Source organism: Cryptotermes secundus, unplaced genomic scaffold (assembly GCF_002891405.2).
Source record: "Cryptotermes secundus unplaced genomic scaffold, Csec_1.0 scaffold2495, whole genome shotgun sequence".
Taxonomy (NCBI): Eukaryota; Metazoa; Arthropoda; class Insecta; order Blattodea; family Kalotermitidae; genus Cryptotermes; species Cryptotermes secundus.
The window spans coordinates 3,417-9,866 of NW_019727805.1; the positions used below are offsets into that span (position 1 = coordinate 3,417).

The following is a 6,450-nucleotide window of genomic DNA, read 5'->3' on the forward strand; positions in this document are numbered from 1 at the left end:
TCAATGTATGTGCGTAGGTTGTTCCAGTTCGTTGCGTTTGTTACCAGCATATTTATCGGTGATTGGTTTATCACATGGGTGGATAAAGTTGCAATTACAGGTGTGTGATCAGACGATAGTTCATGGTTAGATTCTTTCTGAATGTAATTTTGTAATACCTTTGCGGATGAAAAAGACCAAGAGGTCTGGTAGCTTGTCATAATCGCTTGGCCAATACGTTGGTTCACCCGCGGAGAGGTGGTTAAAATTTCGTCTATTCACTGCTTCCAGAAGGTTTCTTCCTTTAGTTGTAATGAGTCTTGCTCCCCATGAATCTTGATTCCCACGTCGTTACTAGGCACCGAATCTGTAAGCACGTTTCCGATGCAACAATTTCACATGCAAGAGTAACCAGATGGACAGTTGTTACTAAGCAAGGAATCTGTAAACACGTCTAATCAACAATTACACATGCGAAAGTATACAACTGATTTCTATGCGGTGCGTGCATACCAAGTAAACTGCTTAGCAGCGGCGAATAAACAGTCGTTTCTATGTAAGGTCTACAACATTAGGTGATTATGAGAGGAAATCGGTTGATTGCCAACAGCAAGCCATAAACCATTCGCTGCCTAGCAACGGCTGAACCAAGAGTGAATCGAGTTCTAGCCAACCGCAAGCCATAAACCATTTGCTGCCTAGCAACGGCTGAATAAACAGCCGTTGCTAGGCAAAGTCTGCAACAATAGAGACAGTGACATGTTTACTATAGGTCCGACTCTAGGTTATATAAGAACATAGAGTGACTAGAAATTCTGAGTTCTAGTACAGAGTTGTGCTACAGTAAAACGTTCAAGGTGTCACAGAATTCACTGTTGTTATTAATCTTGAAACTCAAGTTCGTCTGTGCAAGTGGTTGTCTCTTCATATAACGACATCCCACAGTAATATTAGAAAGCGACATATTAGGCNTTATATTCAGCAGGTAAGTGAAGTGAGATATACTGCAGAAAATATAAGCATTTCATGTAAAGGTAATTTACATAACTGGCTCCTGAGCGTTAAGGGCGATGAGTTCTTGAAATGTGACACAGTAAAACTCTTAAAATCTGTACCTCATTTTTAAGAATTACGCCTTAAAAACGTTCAATTCTTCATATACTGCTCGCTGATTCCATATACTTGGAAATTTAATGAATTAGCTGAACAAGTCAACGTGGGGCCAATCAAAATCTGCCACGTAACTTCTATATGTCATTTTACATTGCTGGACCTACCGAACTTCCTCGGACCTTCCTCCGTCTTTCGAAGGAAATCAACATGTGAACAAAAGGCACTAATTCCCTTTTCCATCCCCCCTCACCCACCCAAAACAAGCATGTTCACTACGTTGATTTGACGCCTCAGTAACAAAAGACAAACCGTTCTCAGCTCTGTTTATTTGCTTTTAATAACTCGATGGGACTCATCTGGTTTGAAACGCCGTATTAAAAAGACTTTGTTATTTCTTCTGAAACTCGCTTAATTAACGAACTAATATAAAAAGCAGTAGGCATTTCTACATGTATGGCAAGTGCATCGATGTAACGTTAAAAGTAACACGTGAGACATCAATGGTAAAAATGTACGACAATGTAGTATATAAAAATTAGAACAATTTGTACACTTTCCGTACTTTGAAGAAAGTAGTGAGGCTTATGAGATCATATTGTTGTCTGTCCCCCCGCCCCCCCTCAAACCTTGACGTTGGAGTTATGGAACCAGGAGAGACTATCGTTACTAGGCAACGAATCTTTAATCACTTCTCCGCAACAGTTACCCATGAGAAATTGTAAAAACTGTTTTCTCTGCGGTCCGTCCTTACCAAATAAACTATTGACCGTCAGTCGCAATGTGACTTGGACTTGGACTACCCAATTATCACGACTTTGTATGGCTTCCGCTTGTTGCCTGTATAATTTTGTTATATAAATGTACACGTATGGAATTTTGAAAGCCATGTGACTTTGACTTTGACTTTGATTAGCAGATCAATTGTTTTATATTTTCAGCTGACGAAGGATTTAGTTCATCCACGACAATCAAAATGGAAACAACATCCTGGTGGCAACTGCAATCGGAGGTCTATACAGATGGCGTACAGTTTGATAAACTGGTGGTAAGTTTCACAGACTCAAATATTTCTATGTAAGTTGCTCAATCATACGAAATTACAACTAACGCTTGTCTAACTTCTGTTCTTATATTTGTTGCAGTTGAACTTCATCTTCTATATTATAGTTTTTCTGATACAAACATACGTTGAAAACAAATTTCAACGGAGGTGGAAAGGGTAAGTTCAAGATCATGCCCTACATTCACTGTCACAAAGCTAAGTTTTTAGCGTAGTTAACATTGCTGCACCAATTCAGACAGGGGGAGAGATTTGTCTCTTCTCCGTAGCATCAAGACCGCACTTGGGCTCACTCAGTTTCCTACATCATTCAAATTGTGCGGGGTGAGGGGGCTTTAAATTTCTTTAAGCCGATTGGGCGGTGAAGCTCAAGTTATCAGTAACGTCGACCATACAACGTCAAATGGTACGATCAACAATGGATCATGAATTCAAAGGATTGGTAGTGGCCTAGTTTGTTGTATTATCGCGGTATTTTCCCCGAGAGACAGAAAGAAACAACAAACACCTAAATAAGGACAGGCGATTCCCTACGTGAAATTCGAAAAAATTGCCCAATGCAAGTCAATTGTTAGGGATTTGACTCTAACAGGCTGATTTCATGTTAACGGACTGGACTTGTAATCGGGTGTTTCATGGCTTCAATATTCTTCACTTCGTCCAGCGAAATGCCAGGGCAATGCTGGGCCATTGCCGCCTGCTTCCAAATCCTATCAAATCAACGACCATCCATCATCGAAAACTTCGGTGCCATAAAGTCTGTGCTATTGCAAGTGTTGCAAATGGCACGTTAAAATATAGTGCTTTTGTCACCCTGTTCGGTATGACACACGTCCATCTTGTGCCGAGATTAATACGTGATTTTGACGTTACTCAATTAATTAAACACAGATGAAAGTCTATTTCAATCTGTAAGCACTGTCTACTAAGTGGCGTGTAGTCATTTATTTCTCTATACAAGTCTCTAATATTCTTGTACTTACCGTTCGTCAGAAGCTCATCAACTTTGTCTTTCAGATATTCCCTTTTTAGCGGCCCTATAGTCTAGAGGTAACGTTCCCACTTCATGACTCTTGGTACTCGGGTTCAAACCCGGCGGAAGTCTTGGAATTTTTGACGGCGGAAAAATTCAGGGAATAAGTCCTCCGGGATGGACTTTAAGCCGTGGGTCCCGTGTCGTAGCTTTACGGCACGTAAAAGAACCTCATATCTCCAAAGAAGTTCACTGAGCCAAATTGAAGGACGTTTCCCGCCCAACAGTAGTCTCTAACGCCTCTGAGAGATGGGGGAAGCATTACAGATACCGCCAAGCCAGTAGGGGCCGAAGTCGCTGACTGGGTCCGAACTGATGGTACGCACGAATTTCGGTAGGGTATAGAGGCTGGTAGAATATCATAGAAGGAAGCACAATAGATCAAACAGATCGCGGTGCATGCGGGAACCTATCCTCTCCAATAACTAACTAACTAACTAACTAACTAATTATTCCCTCTTTTTATTCCTGAAATATCTGCTGGTTTCTCATCTTATATTGTTCACATTTTACACATTAATTTAGCTTGGATTCCCTAACCACTGCAGTTTGTCTGTTTTCCTTTGGTCTCATAATTCTGAGCACCCTTCATCGAACCATGGGTTACGCTTCTTCAGTTCATGAAACCTAGACTTTCATTGCCAGAAATTTTTATGATTACAACCTCACACAGCATAAACGTTGTTCAAAGTAAAGAACTCACAGAAAACGCACCCCTTGTGCATTACAAACACATGCTTGTTAGGGAAGTCTTGATCTTCATTCTGACTACTGTATGAAACAAGGAGATTAATAACTATTCCTTTCTATCTACAGGAGGAAGAACAGAACAAGTTAAGTAGAAAATCTTAGTTGTTTAAAAAGACAAATATTTACGACGAAGTATTAAAGAATATATGGATATCAAGTGTTGTACGGCCTGAACTTCTACCACTACCTCGAACAGTGATGATAATCTTCATATGAGTAATTCAACCTCTCCTGTGAGTGTTTGGTTCAACAGCGTCGAGCAACTCGTGTCAACCTGAGCCACCGGCTGTCAGCATGACCCTGGACGCGTCCCAATCTCCAAGCTAAGCCAACGCAAATCTCGACTGTTAAGCAGAAACAATTCCTCCGAATCTGTAGTTAGTTACTTCCCGGAAATTACTGCTTGCGCCTGGTGATGCTCGTTTATTTAATTCCTAGTTCCGCCTTGGCAGAAACATTAGAATCACCTCAGAAGTCATTCCAATCTACGAACACAACCCATCACCCAACTCCTCCGACATGTGATGACCAACGATTAAGATATGCCTCACTTCAGGACGTCCCTGGGTATGGAGGGGATGGAGTCACAGAAATCCGGGGGTAACTGCGTAATGAGAAGTTGTACTACTGGTGTGGTCGGATCAAGATGGAGGTGGATATCACATGTAGCACGCACGAGAGAGTTGAGAAATGTACACAAATTTTCAGCAGGAAAACCTGAAGAAAAAAGTACTTGGAAAACGTAAGTATAGATGGAAGAAAGATACGCTTTATCACATTGGCTGTGAAGGCAAGAAATAGATTTAATCAGTATACCGACAGAATCTGTGGCTGCAGTAATGAACTTTGAGGTTCCATTATACTTTTAGCCGCGATTTCAACAACGTGTACTACCTTCTTTAATAACTCAGAACTGGATCTCTAAATGAGAAACAACGGGTTTTTATCTCCTCATGATTTTCCTGAACTGTAGAATTTATTGCTGTTGGTGTTAGTTGCAGAGTTTAGCGTCAGGTGGCAGTGGGATAGGCAACTATGCCTAGGTCGGTACTGACATGTCAACTTTTGCAGAAAATAGATCGTCATTTACAGTGCCGTATGTACTCAGACAGATTGGCATATAATGTTCCTATGAATGGATCAGTGGAGGTGTTATCTGTGGGAACTGCAGTTGGGGGTCACGGATCCGCCCTTCCCTTCCATTTGAGATCATGCAGAATGACTTGCAGCTGGTTGAGCCGTGTTTTCTTTTCGGACGGCCCGTATCCTCGCGCTGCTCCACCCCCGAGGCGTCCAAGTCGAGGCACATGAGATCATCCCATTCACCACGTGAGCTTTTCCTCTTCCAGGATCTGAAATCTAGACGCCTGCATGTAGAGATGTAGACAGTCCAGCAGTCAGTTGCTTACCGTCGGTCGGCGAAGTGGCTCACTAAATTTTGTTGCACTCTGCGCTCCGGCCGTTAAAGACAAGGTTGCCCCTTGTCTCAACCGTAATGTAACGTTTCTTTCCTCTGAGATGTTCCGACAAAGTTTGGGGTACTGAATTACCATTTATTATGCTACTGTCCCAATTATTTGTTTGCAATTATGTGCGGTATAATCGGGTAACACTGATATCGGGGGTTGTTTCGCAATGTAGCGCGTAATCTCTTGAGTTGTCTTGGTCTGACGCATCTGAGTGATTTCGTGATGTTATTCGGGCCGGCCAAGGAGGCCTTGGTTTTCATGTCTTGAAATGTTCTATTATACTGTGGATCTGTTCATTTCGATTTTAAAAGCATGCACTTAGCATGGGCTTGGTCGAGCCATATCTCAATCGGTTAGTCACTGGCTTCCCACCGCGTCGGCCCGGGTTCGATCCCGGGTCTAGTCAAGTGAGATTTGTGGTGGACAAAGTGGCGCTGGGGCAGGTCTTCTCCGAGTACTTCGGTTTCCCCTGACATTCTTCATTCCACCAATTGCTCCGCAATCACGCTCATATATCATCTGGGGTGGTACAATAGGCCAGAAGTGGCCGCAGTACAAGGGACTTATTCCCACCGCACTAGCAATAGAAAAAATAGCATGGGCCTTACTGTAGGCAATAAACGCAGGTTTCATGTAGAGTTGATTAGCGGATCTCTAATCAGACGCGAGAATGAAGTTCTGCCCGCTCTCGTGTGCTGCTAGTGTGACGTCAATTAAAACAAACCGGGATATAAAAGGAAGCTTAATCAGGTTTAATCCCACTGTCCAAATGAAAGAGGCAAGCAGCGGGGTACACATCGCTGCGTCACATTTCAATATCAGTGAGATTCTCGCAATTCAGTACACGACACTACAAACCCAATGCATTGATATATTTAATAACGAAAGTTAGTAACCTAACCCAGCAGGGTGGTCTAGAGTTCTAATCTCGGCCTGGACATTGGATATTCTGAGGTTCTTCGTAGCTTTTCTCAGTCCTCCTAAGCAAATACCTGAATAGTTCCTCTATTAGGCTACGACCACGTCCTTGGAAATACATTCCACAC

At 42.4% G+C, this 6,450-nt stretch overlaps 1 long non-coding RNA gene across 1 annotated transcript; it reads left to right on the forward strand.

Annotated features, from left to right (window-relative positions):
- The first annotated feature begins 1,993 nt into the window (after positions 1 to 1,993).
- On the forward strand, positions 1,994 to 4,019 carry LOC117282361. The gene is made up of 3 exons (XR_004513090.1): positions 1,994 to 2,137; positions 2,235 to 2,311; positions 4,002 to 4,019. It is a non-coding gene; the product is annotated as an uncharacterized LOC117282361 (long non-coding RNA).
- The last annotated feature ends 2,431 nt before the right edge of the window (positions 4,020 to 6,450 follow it).